Source organism: Balaenoptera physalus (genome assembly GCF_965194825.1).
Source record: "Balaenoptera physalus genome assembly, chromosome: 3".
NCBI classification, from domain to species: domain Eukaryota; kingdom Metazoa; phylum Chordata; class Mammalia; order Artiodactyla; family Balaenopteridae; genus Balaenoptera; species Balaenoptera physalus.
In genome coordinates this window covers 103,612,874-103,635,512 of record NC_138890.1, presented here as the reverse complement: position 1 = coordinate 103,635,512, position 22,639 = coordinate 103,612,874, and the positions used below count along the sequence as shown (strand labels likewise).

The window sequence follows — 22,639 nt, the reverse complement described above, 5'->3', positions numbered from 1 at the left end:
CCCAAAAGTATTCTCCTTTGCCACAATCAGGAAACTGTTAATATTACTAAGGTAGTCTCCCAATCAAGTGGTCATAAACACAGGGCCATATTGCTGCTGATAACAAAATGGAACCTCATACTCTGCATCTCATCCCACTTTGCTGTTTCAAATTCAAATTATGTATGAGAATATATGACGGGTGGATGCTAAATCAAATCTAGAATCCTAACTATAAGAAGATCTAAAGTGTAATTTTAACTTCTCAGCACAGATAACGCACACTAGAGGGAAGCTGAAATGGATATTGAATGTGCCAATCTACAGTATATTGCACATGCAAAGCATTGAAGACAGTACATGGCACAGAATAATTTAAAAATATTTTTAAAGTGTTTTTTTGGTCATTGCTATTGTTATTATTTGAATTTCAGTTTAAAAATTTTAAATTCATCCTTCTCACACTCAGGTGACTTTAGATAATAAAGGAGAGGGTTATGCACACTAAAACGCATATGAGAAAACCACATTAATATATGTCTCAGTTACACTTGTATATTATTATAAATTTTTAAGACAACAATTAAGATAAGTTTACTACTTCCCTGACCTTATTAGATCTAAAATGTTAAAATATTCAAGGTTATTTAATGGACATTTGCCATTTGTTTAAACCCACCCCAAATGGAATTGTAAATGGTCCAAATGTATATCTCGGAATTTACTTTTTCCTAAAGCTAATTTCTCCTCTCTAATTGTCTTTGATTCATTCTATTCTCTTCTATTTCTCCTTTCTCAGATTTTCCCACTAATTTTCTTACCTGATTTCCTTTCCTCTTCATCTTGCCTTTTATCATCCCCCTGCTATTTTTATTGTTGTTGTTGTTTTGGTTTTTGTTTGTTTTGTTCTTATCCTTTCTGTATTTGTATTGCCTGGACATTTAGGAAGCATCCTTCCACTTTTACAGCTTTTCCACATTAGCAGTTAAATTGACTTGAAATATTTAATCATGTGTCTATGCTTTAATCACATGCTCTAGCTTAATTTAATGACTTGCCTATTTCCAAAGATTGAATGCTTACTTTAATTCTGTCTTTGTCAATAATAGATTCCTATCCAATAGAAATTAATCAGTTATAGAGGAATATGATGTGTTTCCTGGTTGCTTGTGCCACTTTTATATATTTCTAATACGTAAGGTGTTATCACAATATGCAAATCCCCAACAACACCTAGGAAAGTTTTATCACAGTAGACACTTAATGCTTATCCATTAGAATTTGGCTCTTGATTGGTTCACTTTTATTCCTAGTATTTATGGCAACGTTCCTGAGGAGATTCAGGTATTAACAGAGTAATCAAGACCAGTCAGACAAATGAGCAAAAGAGAGCATAGTATTTAAGAACAGAACAACAACAAAAAAAGAGTTCCAAATAAACAGCTTACAAGTAGGATTGACTCAGCTTCAGGTGATGGACAGAGTAGATGGAAGTCATGGTAATGGGTGAGAGGGACAAGAAAGTTGTTTTAGCTTATATACAGTAAATTATTCTACACTCTGTGAGGAAAATAAAAAGAATTAAAAGGCAGAGTGCTATCTCTATAAAATTTTTCTGTGATCAATATACAACACACAAATTGGTAGCAATTCATCTGACCATAGGAAACTATAGTAATGCCTCATCTAGATAAGTTTTTTTAAACTATATTTGTCATATATGTAATTTTTACAAATTTCTCCTCATAGTTAAACTATTTAAAAATTTTTAGTCTATTTAAATTACATTTTTCCACAATATATTATTTTATACAATATATTATTTTTTCTAAATTACTGAGATTGAGCATATTTTAGCCCTTTATTGATAACATGGGTCATTGTTTTGAATCTTTATCATTAAACATTGTAATAACATAAATCCATGTCAGTTTTTGTGTAGCCAGGCTTTCTTCTTTAGTACTAAGTTATCACTTTTACTTTGCTCATTCATTTCCTTCTGGTTTCTGTTCCTAATGCATGATGGACTGGAAAGTCAGATCACTATTCTGCTTAAACTTTGAATGATACAGTAGTTAATAAATTCCTAAGAGTAGCTGTAACAAATTTAATATGTAGCTTCAGCTCATGGGTGTCTTATAAGCTATTTGGTTTTCTCAGATTTCTAGTCTACTAATTTTCTCATTTGGGGCAGATTCCTAAACTTTCATAGTACTAAAATATTGAGGAAATAAAAACTATAAACAATGAATTCCTTAAAATCAGACAAAGAAATAAGCAATAACGGAGAGTGTTTGAGTAGTAATATCCAATAGATTTATGAATCCCAGAAAGATTCACTTTTGAATAGTGACAGCATTTCTGTCAGTAATGGCCATGGGACAGATATCTAGAGTAATTACAAATACCTGAGCATAACTGGGAAAAGATGTTTTCAAATGAAATACACAGTTCTCACTTGATTTGACTCACAGGCTTATATAGATCAATGAATAAGTGCATAGATTTTGAAATCAAGATTCCCTGGATGCAAATTGAAGTTCTACCATTTACTAGCTATGAAAACTTACCCAAATTACTTAACCTGTATGTGCCTAAGTTTCCTCATCTATATGTGGAGGCAATGGGAACATTCTCATGTAATGCTGTTGTAAGAACTGACACAGTAGTTCATGTGAAGTATTTAGAAGCTTGTCTGATGTTCATTTCTCAGTAGGTCTTATTATTAAACGACAGAGGAAATTTGAAAAGAACAATCAAGACATTTTCTTTACTTGTTTTTCTTTTCTGGCAAGTGACAGTTTCTGGTTATATACGCTATCAATTTTTTTAAAAATCCTGTGTGGCATCTGAAGTATGTGTGCATGTAAATGTTGACACGTTTCAGAACACAATTTATAGAGAGCCAAAGAGAGTCAAAGATTCGCCATTACTTGTTAAATAGCTTTCCTAAAGTGGCAAAAGTTGGTAGCATCTTTTCCAAAGGGTGCTTTATTCATACTAACTAATTAAGTGAATGGGCTTTCTGGTTTTAATTAAGTGGAGTGTTTGTATATGTATCATGTTTGTATACTCAGAGGCAATAAGGGTGAGATTTTAATACAGAAAGGAAGAAATAGCCACTAAAAAATTCAAGCCTGTTCAATTAAAAATCCTACCTGATAGTTCTATGCAATGCAAAGTTAATGGACTGGTTCGAATTCCATAAAGTGGTACTTTTTTTTTATCATTTGAAATGGCTCATGGATCTCATATGAACATACCTAATATTTCTGGAGCATTACCTCTTCAGAGGTATAATCACACTGTGTATCAATAAAGATAAAATATGTGGTAAGTGAAATTTTGCTTTCTGGCTGCTTTGGGATTATATGGCTAATGGCCGTGGGGCAGATACTCAGGCAATTAGAATAAGGAGATTCCTTAGCTCTGACAGCACAGGCAAGATGCTTAAGTGTGCAAAACGAGCACACCAGGGAGTAGGGGCAAAGGTGGTACATCCGTGGATGATTTTAAGTTTTGGTATACAGGAGTTCAGGGAGCAAGTCTGTTTAGGATATTATTTTAGAGAAGATAAAACAAAATGGAATAAGTGAAATAACTGGAATGTACATGGGCCAACTACATTGCCTTATGTGGCCTAGATAGGTGGAAAGATAGATAAACCTACAAGAATGGAGACTCAGCTGTCAGCAAATCAGCTGAATGGCTTTAGACAAGCTACTTCTCTGTGGGTCTCAGTTTTACAACTTATAGGATAAAGATATTCAGAAACATTAGTTGAGTGCCTGCCATGTGCCAGCTGTTGAGCTAGGCTTAGGATACTATGAAAGGTGGCACAATCCCTTTTCTGGATTGGGAGCCTTGCATTATGAAGAGGAAGGCAGGAATCCAGTAAGGTACAAGTGCTGTGATTTTATTTCTACTAATGGGAAGAGAAGGGGGAGAAGAAAAGGAGTGTACAATCTTAATTGCAGATGGGGGCAGAGAAGCAAGATAAGTGGGTGTTTGTGAGGGATGGGGAGACAGCAGAAGACTTCAGGCAGGAAGGGCAAGCTGGAAATTCTGGGAGCAGCAAGCCCTTTGACACAGTGTATCAAAGACAGGAATGTAAACACTTGCAAATAGTTAAATTATCACATCTTGAATGCCTAGGTATTTTGAGGAAAGCAGATACTAGTGTTGAGCTAAATAGTCAATCATCATGGCACTCTTTGGAGTAGGGTGAGAAGGACTCTAAGGTTTCAGTGCAAACAATTGTAGCGCTACATCCTCCGATGTGATTCTATTCCACCTCCATTGATATGAATCAGGTAATTGTCCTGAGCCATGTAGAGTCACTTTTTGCAATAGCTTCTCACATAAATAGCCTGTTAAGAATCCTTGAGAAGCTTTCTCACGTAAATGTTTTTACAATTATCTGAGGCTATGAATCTACATCAGGATGAATGCTATATCCTCAATGTAACTATAAACTTACAAATTTTATGTTTAGACTTTATCGTCCTCTGGGTCATTGCTGAAAAGATTATTCAACACGACATAAAAAAAAATTGATAGGGATAGCAAACATGATAAGTGTCTCAACAATTATAATATCACTTTCTATTTAAAGGAGAGAGTATTTATCCTTTAAGTTAAACTTTGGCCCTACAATCCTTTACAATGATATAAGGGAAAATAAGCCTAGGTTCATTTGGGCACCCTCAAAAAGCAGGCCAGAATATTGATGACTAAATTGCACTGCAGGTAGAATTGCACAGCCCCCATGTTACTGAAGCCCTTTGAATATCTGACAATTAGGAAAAACTCTATTTAGAACTGTGCATGTGACAGAGACTAGAAATGACTCCTATGATTAGCTTATATTACATCAAGAAGGCACCAGATGATTAATTTCAGTAAATCCTACCTTTATGCTCTAGGTCATAACTAAAAGTTTCTAACATAAAGGAAGTAGCTGTTGCCTCATGATGTATCATAACATTTTAGAAATGGAAGAAAGTTGAGCATGCATCTGTCAATAGTACTATTCCCTTGGACTATATATTAGGGTTCTCTAGAGAAACCAAACCAGTAGGAGATATATATCCTGCTGAAAGAAGAGAAAGAGATTTATTATAGGAATTGTTTTATGTGATTATAGAGGCTGAGAAGTCCGACAACTGCCCTCTGCAAGCTGGTGTCATTCAGTCTGAGCCCAGAGGCTTGAGGAGTGCCAAAGTCCAAGGACAGGAGAAGATGGATGTCCCAGTTCAAAGAGAGAGTGAGGGAATTAGCCCTTTCTCCACATTTTGTTCTGTTTGAGCCCCCAAGGAATTGGATAATGCCCACCCACATTGGGGAAGGCCACATGCTTTGCTCAGTTCTCCAATTCAAATGCTAATCTCTTTGGAAACATCCTCACAGACACACCCAGAAGTAATGTTTTACCAACTATCTGGGCATATTAGCCCAGTTAAATTGACATGTAAAATTAACTATCACAGACTAGGTGGAGAGAAGTGAAAGACATGCTCAAGTGGGCACAGACCTGAACCCCTGACTCTTAGTCTGATGCTCTTTTACAAGTAGCTTGATGCTTTGTTATGTAGTAATAACAGTAAATACAGATTCAAAAAGTTCTAGGGAACTTGTGAGTTGTGAGAACATATACTAAGCAAACTCAATATAAGAAAATCCATATTTATGTACATGATTGAATTTCAGTAATTTTTATCTTTCAAAAGTGTTCACTGAAAACTTCCTTAAAGGAGTAAACCATTAATTTATTTAAGATTTTTATTGGTTTGTACTATATTCATGGCACTGTACATTTATAGTATGAAATATACTCATAAACTGCCTTTTAGTTATTTGCTTTTTCTTCTGTTCTGAGGGATTCTGAATGTGTTAATGGACAGATAATACAAAAAGAAAACTTAATTAGTGCCTTGGTAACAGGCAACAAACATGCCATGTCATAAAAAATTATTCCGGTATTTATGACACTTACTTTTGTGCAGGGATATAGGAAAATGTCATGAGAGCTATCACCCCAGTTCTAACAGAGGGAGGAACAAGCCCAGGGGAGGACTGGAACAAAAATGTCTAAGTGAAACCATGTAACTCAGATTGGGACTTGAACCCACAGTCTTTTAACTGAGGTCACACACCTGATCTCAGGACTTAATGAAGCTCAGGTTCTTGATGTCTCATGGCAGAAAGAATTCAGTGAGAGACAAGGTGATAGGTAAGAAGTGGATTTATTTGGAGAGAAACACACTGCACAGACAGAGTGTGGGCCATCTCAGAAGGCGAGAGTGGCACCAGGGTATGGGGTTGTCAGTTTTTATTGGGATGGGTAATTTCGTAGGCTAATGAATGGGAGGAGTATTCCAGGTATTTTGGGGAAGGTGAGGATTTCCAGGAATTGGGCCACCGCCCACTTTCTGAACTTTATGGTCTGCCTCGGAACTGTCATGATGCCTCTGGGTGTGTCGTTTAGCTTGCTGATGTGTTACAATGAGTGTATACTAAGGCTCAAGGTCTGGTAGAAGTCAACTCATCAGCCATCTTGGACCTATTTGGTTCTAATCAGTTTATGTTGTGTCCTTGGGCTATGTCATTCTTTTAAAGATTGTGCCCTGCCCCCTTCCCTCCTGTTTCATAAGTACCTGGCACTGTTGGTTGGTCGGGAGTAAAACATTATAAAAATAAAAGATTTTAAAAATTTGATTATCTTATCTACATGCCTTGTAAAACATTACTGCTGTTTGAAAAACAAAGTCTGAGATTTTCTTATACAGTGCTTTTTCTAAAATCTTTTCATCATGTTTTTAACGACCATGATGTTCAACAGATCTTAAACATTGTTGAAAATCCACCATTCCGGATAATATGCTCTCTGTTTCTCCTCTCTTACACCCTTAAGTGCCTGCCACTTAGTAGACACATAATACAAATTTGTTGAATGAAAACATGGTAATTTTCAATGTAGGAATAATTTTAATACATCAAAGAGAATTATTCAATTTCCTGGTCTTTAAACATTTTATTAGAGGAATAAATTCTCACTGAGAATGATAGTAATCACAACTTTATTATCTCCTGTTTATTATGATATTATGCAGCAAGTAGAAACCAGGATATCAATTGCTCGGTAGCCATAACTACCATGGATTTTCTCATATCAGTATAACCAGTCAAAGAAATTTGATCAAAATATCAAGGAGTGTTTCACCAGTAACCAAATAATGCATTTTAAGGATTTTTTTTTTCAAAGGAATTCCTTTATTTTTATTATTTATTTATTTATTTATTTATCTTTGGCTGTGTTGGGTCTTCGTTTCTGTGCAAGGGCTTTCTCTAGTTGTGGCGAGCGGGGGCCACTCTTCATCGCGGTGCGCGGGCCTCTCACTATCACCGCCTCTCCTGTTGCGGAGCACAGGTTTCAGACGCGCAGGCTCAGTAGTTGTGGTTCACGGGCCTAGTCGCTCCGCGGCATGTGGGATCTTCCCAGACCAGGGCTCGAACCCATATCCCCTGCGTTGGCAGGCAGACTCTCAACCACTGCCCCACCAGGGAAGCCCAATAATGCATTTTAAATGTGTCCTCAACCTTTGTGATTCCAACAAAAAATACATACTAAGAAGTTTATGTTGTGATACTAAAATCTAGATAAATTACAAACTGCAGTCCAAGACAACACAGATCATCTCCTCATCTTCTTTAGGAAGCTGCCATAACTAAGGAAGCATCTGTGGTGTTGAGTTTAAACTACTCCTAATATCGCTGCCTTGGTGTCCATTTTTTGTGGCTAAACAGATTGCAGGGGCCTTGAACTGACATTAGCCTCTCCCTAGTGCATTTCCTAGATAAGAGCCAACAGAGTCACAAGAAAGTGTAAGTTCCTGGTGTGACTTCTGCAAGCCTGCGGTGATGGTCTCTTCTGCCTCCCATTTCCATCCCCTGTGTGCCCCTTAGATGAAGACCCCTGTGCAGCTTACCAAAACCCAGCTCTTTTGCATTTGAATTGACCAATTCAGCCTTAGTCCAGGAACAACCCCCAAAGCACTCTGCCTGCAGACCCTAAGAAAGGCATATGCTTCAGATCCTGTAGCTCCCTCTCTACCTTTACCCTACCTTGACCTCCCTGTGTAACCCCTGGAGGCACACCCTGTACCTCCAGCACCTGTGAGTAATAACCTTCTCTATCTCACTTTACCTTGAATTCTTTGTTGAACTATGCCTCACCATTGAACACCCCCCCCGGGGGTCTCTACTTAAATGTTAATTTAACAAAAATCACAACATACTGGGACTTATGTTTCCAGAATATAGATAACATTATCAATATGATACAAATACTTCAATGAGCACCTAAGTAAATATTTGGCTACTGACAATTGCTATAATTTTGGAAATACAAGGAATTTGACAAACACAATAGGATGAATTTTACTTTGGATGTTATTCTTCTAATAGCCTATGCCTGTAGGTAAGCAGCATTTAGGATGCTCTATTGAAGGAGGAATCTTGGCCAGATCGCTTGCATTAGCTTTGGAAGCTCTTTGCTAACTATTCTGCTAGAATTACATTGAAGCCTGAGGCCACATTGAAGGGTAATTGAATGACTTAATTCTTGGTAGTAATTTGCAGAAATTAAGGAATAATTTTCCACACTATGTTTATTGACCTCGTGAAAGCTATTAATGTCATTAAAAGGCCTGGCTACATGGGGCTTCCCTGGTGGCGCAGTGGTTGAGAATCTGCCTGCCAATGCAGGGGACATGGGTTCAAGCCCTGGTCTGGGAAGATCCCACATGCCACGGAGCAACTAGGCCCGTGAGCCACAATTACTGAGCCTGCGCATCTGGAGCCTGTGCTCCGCAACAAGAGAGGCCGCGATAATGAGAGGCCTGCGCACCGCGATGAAGAGTGGCCCCCACTTGCCACAACTAGAGAAAGCCCTCACACAGAAACGAAGACCCAACACAGCCATAAATAAATAAATAAATAAAAATTAAACTTTAAAAAAAAAGAAAAAAAAAGGCCTGGCTACATAAAGATAGTCAAGTATTGTGGTTGACTTAGCTTTTTGCTCCTAAATCCCCCTGTCAGAGCTGGGGTCATTTCATTCTTTCACTTATTCAATAAATAGTTATTGAGTGTCTGCTCTGTTCCAAGCCTCTCAGTTGATGAAGGAGCTACAAATAATAGTGAATAAGACATGATTTTTCATGTAGCTTGACGTTAGTAGCTTAAGAGAATAAGGTTTAACACTAGGCTCATTTTGACCTCATATGCAGATTCAAGTAGCTATGTCACCCTCTCGCCTTCCTATCTCTGAGTTATTGCCTTGCTTCCTAGCTTGGTAATTCATGTATTGGGGGGATCATTTTGTACATGTTTTCTTTCAAGTGTTTCTAGAGACTGGAATTCTGTTCCTGATACCCAGAAGGCTTTTCCCCCCACTATTACATTCTCTACCTCAGCATTGCCATCACAAGCCATCTAAAAATTGGATATTGCCAGATTCCTCTCATTGTGTTTCTCTTCCATTCTGGGACTTTGAGATAGATTTTGTTATTGGAACTCCTCAGTGTAAAGTGCACATCAGCTTCAACTCCAATTGTTTTATGACAGTCTTAGGACCTTTGCTATATATTGGAGAGTAGTGATGCAGAAATGCAAACAATTTTGCAAGGACATAGAATCCTTATGCTTTAAACAAGATCTGCTTTAGAATCCTTATGCTTTAAACAAGATCTGCTTTACCTTCTAGGCTGTGAGGTCTTTGAAAGATAAAACTGCTGGGGAGGAAGAAAACTTTTCTCTGCCCTTCTAGGTTCTTCTGTCTGGTCTAAGAATTAAATTGACATAAGACAGATTAACAGGAGAAAATCAAATTTAATTTTGTACATATGGGAACCCCACATACATGAGAGGTTCCAAGACAGAAATGTAAAAGGAAGCATATATGCCATCCTGAGCTAAGGAATAAAATAGGGGCCTGGGGCTTCTAAGGAAGGGAGGGTTATTCACAGGATGATAAGAAGAGCAGATGTTTAGTAATTAGATGTTTGCCCTGCCATTTAGGTGGGGCCACTTATATAAAATTTATCTTCAGTGATAAATCTTTTCTGGGAAAAATTCCCAATTTAAATTCTTCTGGCTGGTCAAAGATGGGGTTTGTCTCTAATCCACAGGATCTCAATTGCCTTTAGCTCAAAATAATCCTCATGCAAAGTGATGCATACTGGGGAGGCTTGTTCTGAACCCTCACAGTACCAGGTTGTATTCATGTCCTGTTGAAACCATGTAACTCAGATTGGGACTTGAATCCATGGTCTTTTAATTGAGATCACACACCTGGTCTCAGAACTTAATGAAGCTCAGTTTCTTGATGTCTCATTGCAGAAAGAATTCAGTGAGAAACAAGGTGATAGGTAAGAAGTGTATTTATTTAGAGAGAAACACTCCACAGACAGAGTGTGGGCCATCTCAGAAGGCGAGAGTGGCACCAGGGTATGGGGTTGTCAGTTTTTATGGGGGTGGGTAAGTTCATAGGCTAATGAGTGGGAGGCGTATTCCAGCTATTTTGGGGAAGTGGTAGGGATTTCCAGGAATTGGGCCACTGCCCACTTTTTGACCTTTATGATAGGCCTTGGAACTGTGAGTATGTCATTTAGCTTGCTGATGTGTTACAATGAGCATATACTAAGGCTCAAGGTCTAGTGGAAGTCAACTCGTCCCCCATCTTGGACCTATTTGGTTCTAATCAATTTATGTCATGTCCTCAGGCTATGTCATTCTTTCAAAGATTGTGCCCTGACCCCTTTCTTCCTGTTTCACTGTCACAGCATTTAATATATGGTTATTTTGTTTTATTAAATATTTCAATGTTTCAATACAAACAGCATTATATAGTAGATGAAGAGGATCACTCCTTTCTCATTCAAGAGTGACTCAGCTCTTTTAGCCAAGAGAAAGGAGCGACTTAAAGCTATAATTTCTCTCCAGCTCAGCATTATTTGCTGCCCCCCTGTTGTGTTAACTTCAAAATAGCCCAAAATAGTGCTTTAGCGATTGGTTAGGTACAGTCTCCCCCAAATTCCCAAAGCAGCATTCTTGCTGACTTCTTTAGTATTGGCTCCAAGAGCTGCAGTTTTTAAAAAACTGAAATATAACTCACATACTAAAATATCCACCCTTTTAACGTGTGCAAGTTGGTGGTTTTTAGTGTATTCACAGAGTGGTGTACTTGCGGCAACTGTTAAATTCCCGATATTTATCACCCATACCCATTAGCAGTCACTCTTCATCCCCTCCAGGCTTTTGAAGCAATAATCTACTTTCTGTATCTATGGGTTTGCTTATTCTGAACATTTCACATAAAAAGAATCATGCAGTATGTGGCCTTTTTTGTCTGCTTCCTTCACTTAGCATAATGTTTTAAAGGTTCATCCATGTTGTAGCATGAATCATTCTATTTTTTTCTTTTGGCATAATAGTATTCTATTCTATTCTGTATGGATATGTTGCATTTTATTTGTCCCTTCATCAGTTGATAGACATTTGTGTTATTTCACTTTCTGGCTTTTATGAATATTACTGCTATGAACATTCAACTACTAGTTTGTGTATGGACATATGTTTTCAATTCTCTTGGATATATATGTAGAATGAGAATTTCTGGGCCATATGGTAACTTTATGTTTAACGTTTTGAGGAACTGCCAAACTGTTTTCAAAAGTGGCTGTACTATTTCACTTTCTGACCAGCAACGTATGAGAGTTTTATATTTCTCCAACTCATTGCCAACACTTGTTATAGTTTGTCCCTTTGATTATAAATATCCTAGTATTTGTGAAGTAGTATCTCACTGTGATTTTGATTTGTAATAACCTCATGACTAATGATGTTGAATATGTTTATCATCGATTTGTACATCTTCTTTGAAAAAAATTCTACTGAAATACTTTGTCTATTTTTAATAGAGTTACTGGACTTTTTACTGTTGCGTTCTAATAGTTTTTATATATTCTGGGTACTAGACCCTAATCAGATATATGACTTGCAAATATTTTCTCCCATTCTATGAGTTTCATTCTATGAATTTCTTCATTTTGTTCTCTGAAACACCAAAGTTTTAAAATTCAGTGAGGCCAATTTTATCTGTTTTTTTCTTTGGTTGCTTTTGGTGTCATATCTAAGAATGAATTGCTTGATCCAGTGTTACAAACTTTGATACTAAGGTTTTCTTCTAAGAGTTTTATACTTTTAACTCTTACATTTAGATCTTTGATCCATTTTTAGCTACTTTTTTATGTGCTGTGATGATCACAACTTTTTTTTCTTTTGCATGTGGATATCTAGTTGTCTTCAGCACTATAAGTTGTAAAACTTATTCTTTCCTCATTGAATTATCTTGGCACTCTTGTCAAAATTTAACTGACCATAAATGTATGGGATAATTGTACTCACAAGTCTATTCCATTGATCTATATGTCTATTCCTATACTAGTACCACATAGCCTTGATTACTATAGACTTACAGAAAGTGTTGAAATTGGGACGCATGAGTTTCCAAACTGTGTTCTTCTTTTTCAAGATTGTTTTGTTTATTCTGAGTCCCTTGCATTTTCATATGAATTTTAAGATTTTAACAGGATTTTGTTGAATCTATAGATGAATTTGGGGAGTATTGACATTTTAACAAGTCTTCTAATCTATGAACATGGGATATTGCTTCATTTATTTAAATCTTCTTTAATTTCTTCCAATGGTATTTTATAGTTTTCACTGTACAAGTCTTGAACTTCTTTTCTTAAATTTATACCTAAGTATTTTATTATTTTTGATACTGGTATAAATAGACTTTCTTTCTCATTATTCGTGCATAGAAATATAATTAATTTTTGCCCGATGATCTTGTATCCTGCAACCTTGTTGAACTTCTTTGTTAGCTTCAGTAGTTTTTGTGGATTCCTTGGGATTTGCGATATATAAGATTATGGTACTTGCAAGTATAGATGGAATTACTTATTTCTTTCCAATCTGAATGCTTTTTTTCTCCTTGTCAAGTTTCCCAGGCTAGAACATTCAGTACAATGAATACTATAGTATACAATTTTTGTGTCTTCTAAATTCCGTTCATACTAATGTTACATTGTATGAGTAATCTGGTAAAACTAGTTCTACTTTTAATTTCTTTATTAGTAAAATGTAAACCCATATTCTGATCCAGGGAACAATATTTCATTCAAAAGTTGTAAGCCTACTCCAAAAGCTCTAGAACTGGGGAAAACTCTAAAAAAGCTTCACGTGACACTAGAAGATTCAGAGCTGTTTGGCAATGTTGAAGATGGGGAAGAAAATGCAAAACAAATTAACCTACAAAACAAACTGACCTATAAATTGTTCTCTTGCAAGTTAAACCAATGACTATATTCAGCTTTAAGTGTGCTTAATATAATGACTTGTCATTGAAATAGACTAGTCCCTCAGTTACCTGAACCTTTCAGCCAAGTCTCTTACATTTTGATGAACAGTAAAGAGGATGACTGCACCAAGGACTTCCGCAGTCATATTACTGACTTGTCATTGCTGTAAGAAATTACAGCATGTAGGCCAGTTACCATGGCTGCCTCACTAGTATTTTAAAAGCACTTAATGCTGGTCTCTAGTAATCACTTCCTTGTTGTGGGAATGGAATATGAGATTCATATGTTCATTTGTAAGGGCCAGAAATTACCTGGACATATAGAGCTACAGGAGACAAGAAGAGGGGTGAAGAGAACAGGGGATGCAGGGCAGAAGTGTGGGCTTTCAGTGGGATTAGGACAGGTACCATTTGAGCAGCTCAGAGTTGCCACAAGGTCCTCTTTGCCACACTTGGTACTTCAGGACCTGGAGCCTTCTACCCATACCCAATATATATGTATTGAATTTCTTAATGTACTGGATGCCAGCCAAGGCATAATTAGCTGATTCATTTTGGCATTTTGTTTGATTCTGTGAAGATAGTTTGAAGTTGTCTGGCTTATGCAGCTTTAGAGCTCTCTTGGCAAATGTGGGTTGTATGTCTTTAACTAAGACAACTTCCAATATGATATGCTCACCTGAAAACCTTAATTTCAGTATAGGGTGTTTAAAAATCAGTTCAAAGATTCCTTCCACAGGTAGCCAGTCTTCCAATATTCAGGTAGTATTACAGATTAAAATTATAACCTTGCTTTAAGGGAACTGTTTGAAAAAAATGTGGTTATAAACAGGACTTTCTGTTCAGTGATCACATTCTGAATATTGTTTATTGATTTGCAGTAGCTGCTAATATTTAGAGAGACTATTACTGCTTATACTCAGACCATTTTATTTATTTTTAAATTGGAGTATGATTCCTTTACAATGGTATGTTAGTTTCTGCTTTAAAACAGAGTGTATCAGCTATACATATACATATATCCCCATATCTCTTCCCTCTTGTGTCTCCCTCCCTCCCACCCTCCCTATCCCACCCCTCTAGGTGGTCACAAAGCACCGAGCTGATCTCCCTGTGCTATGTGGCTGCTTCACACTAGCTATTGGTTTTACATTTGGTAGTGTATAGATGTCCATGCCACTCTCTCACTTCGTCCCAGTTTACCCTTCCCCCTCTCCATGTCCTCAAGTCCATTCTCTAGTAGGACTGTGTCTTTATTCCTGTCCTGCCCCTAGGTTCTTCATGACCTTTTTTTTTTTTTTTTTAGATTCCATATATATGTGTTAGCATATGGTATTTGTTTTCCTCTTTCTGACTGACTTCAGTCTGTATGACAGTCTCTAGATTCATCCACGTGTCTACAAATGACCCAATTTCGTTCCTTTTTATGGCTGAGTAATATTCCACTGTACATATGTACCACATCTCCTTTATCGATTTGTCTATCGATGGGCATTTAGGTTGCTTCCATGACCTGGCTATTGTAAATAGTGCTTCAATGAACATTGGGGTGCATGTTTCTTCCTGAATTATAGTTTTCTCTGGGTATATGCCCAGTAGTGGGATTGCTGGGTCATATGGTAGTTCTATTTTTAGTTTTTTAAGGAACCTCCATACTATTCTCCATAGGGCTGTATCAGTTTACATTCCCACCAACAGTGCAAGAGGGTTCCCTTCTCTCCACACCCTCTCCAGCATTTATTGTTTGTAGATTTTTTTGATGGTGACCATTCTGACTGGTGTGAGATGATATCTCATTGTAGTTTTGATTTGCATTTCTCTAATGATTAATGATGTTGAGCATCTTTCATGTGTTTGTTGGCAATCTGTATATCTTCTTTGGAGAAATGTCTATTTACGTTTTCTGCCCATTTTTGGATGGGGTTGTTTGTTTTTTTGATATTGAGCTGCATGAGCTGCTTGTAAATTTTGGAGATTAATCTTTTGTCAGTTGCTTCATTTGCAAATATTTTCTCCCATTCGGAGGGTTGTCTTTTAGTCTTGCTTATGGTTCCCTTTGCTGTGCAAAAGCTTTTAAGTTTCATTAAGTCCCATTTGTTTATTTTTGTTTTTATTACCATTTCTCTAGGAGGTGGGTCAAAAAGGATCTTGCTGTGATTTATATCATAGAGTGTTCTGCCTATGTTTTCCTCTAAGGGTTTTATAGTGTCTGGCCTTACATTTAGTTCTTTAATATATTTTGAGTTTATTTTTGTGTATGGTGTTAGGGAGTGTTCTAATTTCATTCTTTTACATGTAGCTGTTCAGTTTTCCCAGCACCACTTATTGAAGAGGCTGTCTTTTCTCCACTGTATGTGCTTGCCTCCTTTATCAAAGATAAGGTGACCATATGTGTGTAGGTTTATCTCTGGGCTTTCTGTTCTGTTCCATTGATCTATATTTCTGTTTTTGTGCCAGTACTATACTGTCTTTATTACTGTAGCTTTGTAGTATAGTCTGAAGTCTGGGAGCCTGATTCCTCCAGCTCCATTTTTCTTTCTCAAGATTGCTTTGGCTATTCGGGGTCTGTTGTGTTCCCATACAAGTTGTGAAATTTTTTGTTCTAGTTCTGCGAAAAACGCCAGTGGTAGTTTGATAGGGATTGCATTGAAACTGTAGATTGCTTTGGGTAGTATAGTCATTTTCACAATGTTGATTCTTCCAACTCAAGAACATGGTCTATCTCTCCATCTATTTGTATCATCCTTAATTTCTTTCATCAGTGTCTTATAGTTCTCTGCATACAGGTCTTTTGTCTCCTTAGGTAGGTTTATTCCTAGGTATTTTATTCTTTTTGTTGCAATGGTAGATGGGAGTGTTTCCTTAATTTCACTTTCAGATTTTTCATCATTAGTATATAGGAATGCAAGAGATTTCTGTGCATTAATTTTGTATCCTGCTACTTTACCAAATTCATTGATTAGCTCTAGCAGTTTTCTGGTAGCATCTTTAGGATTCTCTATGTATAGTATCATGTCATCTGCAAACAGTGACAGCTTTACTTCTTCTTTTCCAATTTGGGTTCCTTTTATTTCTTTTTCTTCTCTGTCTGCTGCAGCTAAAACTTCCAAAACTATGTTGAATAATAGTGGTGAGAGTGGACATCCTTGTCTTGTTCCTGATCTTAGTGGAAATGGTTTCATTTTTTCATCATTGAGGACGATGTTGGCTGTGGGTTTGTCATATATTGCCTTTATTATGTTCAGATAAGTTCCCTCTATGCCTACTTTCTGGAGGGTTTTTATCATAAATCAGTGTTGAATTTTGTCAAAAGCTTTTTCTGCATCTATTGAGATGCTTATATGGGTTTTATTCTTCAATTTGTTAATATGGTGTATCACATTGCTTGATTTGCGTCTATTGAAGAATCCTTGCATTCCTGGGATAAACCCCACTTGATCATGGTGTATGATCCTTTTAATGTGCTTTGGATTCTGTTTGCTAGTATTTTGTTGAGGATTTTTGCATCTATGTTCATCAGTGATACTGGCCTGTAATTTTCTTTCTTTGTGACATCTTTGTCTGGTTTTGGTATCAGGGTGATGGTGGCCTCGTAGAATGAGTTAGGGAGTGTTCCTCCCTCTGCTATATTTTGGAAGAGTTTGAGAAGGATGGGTGTTAGCTCTTCTCTAAATGTTTGATAGAATTTCCCTGTGAAGCCATCTGGTCCTGGGCTTTTGTTTGTTGGAAGGTTTGTTGTTGTTGTTGTTGTTGTTGTTGAAAGATTTTAATCACAGTTTCAATTTCAGTGCTTGTGATTGGTCTGTTTATATTTTCTATTTCTTCCTGGTTCAGTCTCAGAAGGTTGTGCGTTTCTAAGTATTTGTCCATTTCTTCCAGGTTGTCCATTTTATTGGCATATAGTTGCTTGTAGTAATCTCTCATGATCCTTTGTATTTCTGCAGTGTCCATTGTTACTTCTCCTTTTTCATTTCTGATTCTATTGATTTGAGTCTTCTCCCTTTTTTTCTTGATGAGTCTGGCTAATGGTTTATTAATTTTGTTTATCTTCTCAAAGAACCAGCTTTTAGTTTTATTGATCTTTGCTATTGTTTCCTTCATTTCTTTTTCATTTATTTCTGATCTGATCTTTATGATTTCTTTCCTTTTGCTAACTTTGGGGTTTTTTTGTTCTTCTTTCTCTAATTGCTTTAGGTGTAAGGTTAGGTTGTTTATTTGAGGTGTTTCTTCTTTCTTAAGGTAGGATTGTATTGCTATAAACTTCCCTCTTAGAACTGCTTTTGTTTCATCCCATAGGTTTTGGGTGGTTGTGTTTTCATTGTCATTTGTTTCTAGGTATTTTTTTCATTTCCTCTTTGATTTCTTCAGTGATCTCCTGGTTATTAAGTAATGTATTGTTTAGCCTCCATGTGTTTGTATTTCTTACAGATTTTTTCCTGTAATTGATATCTAGTCTCATAGTGTTGTGGTCAGAAAAGATACTTGATACGATTTCAGTTTTCTTAAATTTACCAAGGCTTGATTTGTGACCCAAGCTATGATCTATCCTGGAGAATGTTCCATGAGCACTTGAGAAGAAAGTATATTCTGTTGTTTTTGGATGGAATGCCGTATAAATATAAATTAAGTCCATCTTGTTTAATGTATCATTTAAAGCTTGTGTTTCCTTATTTATTTTCATTTTGGATGATCTGTCCATTGGTGAAACTGGGGTGTTAAAGTCCCCTACTATGATTGTGTTACTGTCAGTTTCCCCTTTTATGGCTGTTAGCATTTGCCTTACGTATTGAAGTGGTCTTATGTTGGGCGCATAAATATTTACGATTGTTATATCTTCTTCTTGGATTGATCCCTTGATCATTATGTAGTGCCCTTCTTTGTCTCTTGTAATAGTCTTTATTTTAAAGTCTATAATGTATGATAGGAGAATTGCTACTCCAGCTTTCTTTTTTTTTTTTTTTTAATAATACCTAAGTGTTTTGGTTTTTTAAAAAATTTTATTTATTTATTCATTTTTCATTTTTGGCTGTGTTGGGTCTTCGTTTCTGTGTGAGGGCTTTCTCTAGTTGCGGCAAGCAGGGGCCACTATTCATCACAGTGCACGGGCCTCTCACTATCGCGGCCTCTCTTGTTGCGGAGCACAGGCTCCAGACGCGCAGGCTCCGTAGTTGTGGCTCACGGGCCTAGTTGCTCCGTGGCATGTGGGATCTTCCCAGACCAGGGCTCGAACCCGTGTCCCCTGAATTGGCAGGCAGATTCTCAACCACCGTACCACCAGGGAAGCACCCAGCTTTCTTCTGAGTTCCATTTGCCTGGGATATCTTTTTCTATCCCCTCACTTTCAGTCTGTATGTGTCCCTAGGTCTGTAGTGGGTCTCTTGTAGACAGCATATAGACGGGTCTTGTTTTTGTATCCATTCAGCCAGTCTGTGTCTTTTGGTGGGAGCATTTAATCCATTTACATTTAAGTTAGTTATTGATATGTTTGTTCCTATTACCATTTTCTTAATTGTTTTGGGTTTGTTTTTGCAGGTCTTTTCCTTCTCTTGTGCTTCTTGCCTAGAGAAGTTCCTTTAGCATTTGTTGTAAAGCTGGTTTGGTGGTGCAGAGTTCTCCTGACTTTTGCTTGTCTGTAAAGGTTTTAATTTCTCTGTCAAATCTGAATGAGATCCTTGCTGGGTAGAGTAACCTTGGTTGTAGGTTTTTCCCTTTTATCACTTTAAATATGTCCTGCCACTCCCTTCTGGTCTACAGAATTTCTGCTGAAAGATCAGCTGTTAACCTTATGGTGATTCCATTGTATGTTATTTGTTGTTTTTCCCTTTCTGCTTTTAATATTTGTTCTTTGTATTTAATTTTTGAAAATTTGATTAATCTGTGTCTTGGCATGTTTCTCCTTGGATTTATCCTGTATGGGATTCTCTGCACTTCCTCGACTTGATTGACTATTTCCTTTCCCATATTAGTGAAGTTTTCAACTATAATCTCTTCAAAGATTTTCTCAGTGCCTTTGTTTCTCTCTTCTTCTTCTGGGACCCCTATAATTCGAATGTTGGTGCATTTAATGTTGTCCCAGAGGTCTCTGAGACTGTCCTCAATTCTTTTCATTCTTATTTCTTTATTCTGCTCTGTGGTAGTTATTTCCACTATTTTATCTTCCAGGTCACTTATCCATTCTTTTGCCTCAGTTATTCTGCTATTGATTCCTTGTAGAGAATTTTTAATTTCATTTATTGTGTTGTTCATCATTGTTTGTTTGCTCTTTAGTTCTTCTAGATCCTTGTTAAACGTTTCTTATATTTTCTCCATTCTATTTCCAAGATTTTGGATCATCTTTACTATCATTACTCTGAATTATTTTTCAGGTAGACTGCCTATTTCCTCTTCATTTGTTTGGTCTGGTGGGTTTTTACCTTGATCATTCATCTGCTGTGTGTTTTTCTGTCTTCTCATTTTGCTTAACTTACTATGTTTGGGGTCTCCTTTTTGCAGGCTGCAGGCTCGTAGTTCCTGTTGTTTTTGGTTTCTGCCCCCAATGGCTAAGGTTAGTTTAGTGGGTTGTGTAGGCTTCCTGGTGGAGGGGAGTAGTGCATGTGTTCTGGTGGATGAGGCTGGATCTTGTCTTTCTGGTGGGCAGGTCCATGTCTGGTGGTGTTTTTTGGTGTGTCTGTGACCTTATTATGATTTTAGGCAGCCTTTCTGCTAATGGATGGGGTTGTGTTCCTGTCTTGCTAGTTGTTTGGCATAGGGTGTCCAGCACTCTAACTTGCTGGTCATTGAGTGGAGGTGGGTCTTGGTGTTGAGATGGAGATCTCTGGGAGATTTTCGCTGTTTGATATTATGTGGAGCTGGGAGCTCTCTGGTGGACCAATGTCCTGAACTCGGTTCTCCCACCTCAGAGGCACAGGTCTGATGCCTGGACAGAGCACCAAGATCCTGTCATCCACAGGGCTCAGAATAAAATGGAGGAAGGAAGGAAGGAAGGAAGGAAGGAGGGAAGGAGGGAAGGAAAGAAGGAAGTAAGATAGGAAGATAAAATAAAATTATTAAAATAAAAGTAATTATTAAAAATAAAAAAATTTTTTAAAGTAATAAAAAAAAAAGAAAGAACGATAGAAGAGAGCAACCAAACCAAAAAACAAACCTGCCAATGATAACAAGTGCTAGAAACTATACTAAATAAAAAAAAAAATGAACAGACAGAATCCTGGGAAAAATGGTAAAAGCAAAGCTATACAGACAAAATCACACACAGAAGCATGCACATACGTACAAAAAGATAAAAAGGGAAAAAAGGGCTTCCCTGGTGGCACAGTGGTTGAGAATCTGCCTGCCAATGCAGGGGACACGGGTTCGAGCCCTGGTCTGGGAAGATCCCACATGCCGTGGAGCAACTGGGCCCGTGAGCCACAACTACTGTGCCTGCGCGTCTGGAGCCTGTGCGCCACAACAAGAGAGGCCGCGATAGTGAGAGGTCCATGCACCGCGATGAAGAGTGGCCCCCGCTTGCCGCAACTGGAGAAAGCCCTCACACAGAAACAGAAACGAAGACCCAGCACAGCCAAAAATTAAAATAATTAATTAATTAATTAATTAATTAATTAATTATTTTAAAAAAGGAAAAAAAATATATAGTTGCTCTCAAAGGCCACCTCCTCAATTTGGGATGATTCGTTGTCTATTCAGGTATTCCACAGATGCAGGGTACATCAAGTTGATTGTGGAGATTTAATCCGCTCAGATTTAATTTAATCCTGAGGCTGCTGGGAGAAATTTCCCTTTCTCTTCTTTGTTCGCACAGCTCCTGAGGTTCAGCCTTGAATTTGGCCCTGCCTCCACGTGTTGGCCACCTGAGGGCGTCTGCTCTTTGCTCAGACAGGACGGGGTTAAAGGAGCGCTGATTAGGGGGCTCTGGCTCACTCTGGCTGGGGGGAGGGAGGGGTACGGAGTGCTGGAGAGCCTGAGGCGGCAGAGGCCAGCATGATGTTGCAACAGCCTGAGGCGCCATGTGTTGTCCCAGGGAAGTTGTCCCTGGATCACGGGACCCTGGTGGTGGCAGGCTACATAGGCTCCCAGGAGGGGAGGTGTGGATAGTGACCTGTGCTTGCACACAGGCTTCTTGGTGGTGGCAGCACCAGCCTTAGCGTCCCATGCCCGTCTTTGGTGTCCACGCTGATAGCTGCGGCTCGCGCCCGTCTCTGGAGCTCATTTAGGCATTGCTCTGAATCCCCTCTCCTCGTGCACTCCAAAACAATGGTCTCTTGCCTCTTAGGCAGGTCCAGACTTTTCCCGGACTCCCTCCCCACTAGCTCTGGTGCACTAGCCCCCTTCATGCTGTGTTCACACTGCCAACCCCAGCCCTCTCCCTGCGATCCGACCTCCGAAGCCCAAGCCTCAGCTCCCAGCCCCCGTCCGCCCCGGCGGGTGAGCAGACAAGCCTCTCGGGCTGGTGAGTGCTGGTCGGCACCGATCCTCTGTGCGGGCATCTCTCCGCTTTGCCCTCCGCACCCCTGTTGCTGCGCTCTCCTCCGTGCCTCCGAAGCTTCCCCCCTCCGCCACCCACAGTCTCCACCCGCGAAGGGGCTTCCTAGTGTGTGGAAACCTTTCCTCCTTCACAGCTCCCTCCCACGGGTGCTGGTCCCGTCCGTATTCTTTTGTCTCTGTTTTTTCTTTCTTCTTTTGCCCTACCCAGGTACATGGGGAGTTTCTTGCCTTTTGAGAAGTCTGAGTTCCTCTGCCAGCGTTCAGTAGGTTCTCTGTAGGGGTTGTTCCACATGTAGATTATTTCTGATGTATTTGTGGGGAGGAAGGTGATCTCCACGTCTTATTCTTCTGCCATCTTGAAGCTCCTCCCTCAGACAATTTTAAATTGTGACCCTTTTAAAGTAGTAATTCAAAAGTGATTTAACAATAAATTTTAAGCAAATTCAGCTGTGTCTACTGTTTACCAGCTCTGTGAACTTGGACAGTTATTCACCTTTCTAAGTCTCATTTCCTTGTGTAAAATCAAAACAAGAATACCTTAAGTGTGATTGTGAGAATTATAGGAGATAATGTCACTTAGAAAATGGTAAATAAATTAAACTATGATATTCATTTTTTCTATGCACATATAGAAATGGATAGAGAGGATCTTCTGGCTTATTTCTCAAAATAAGCAATTCTGAGAAAATTTGAAAGACTATTTCAATAGAGAGGCAGAACTACTAAGAATTGTGGGATGTATCTCAATTC

The 22,639-nt window shown here is 38.2% G+C and overlaps 1 long non-coding RNA gene across 1 annotated transcript in view; it reads right to left on the bottom strand.

Moving 5' to 3' along the window:
- The window catches only part of LOC309659064, a 1,106,759-nt gene that overhangs the window by 91,480 nt on the left and 992,640 nt on the right, over positions 1–22,639 (bottom strand). The gene's annotated exons all lie outside the window — the stretch shown is intronic.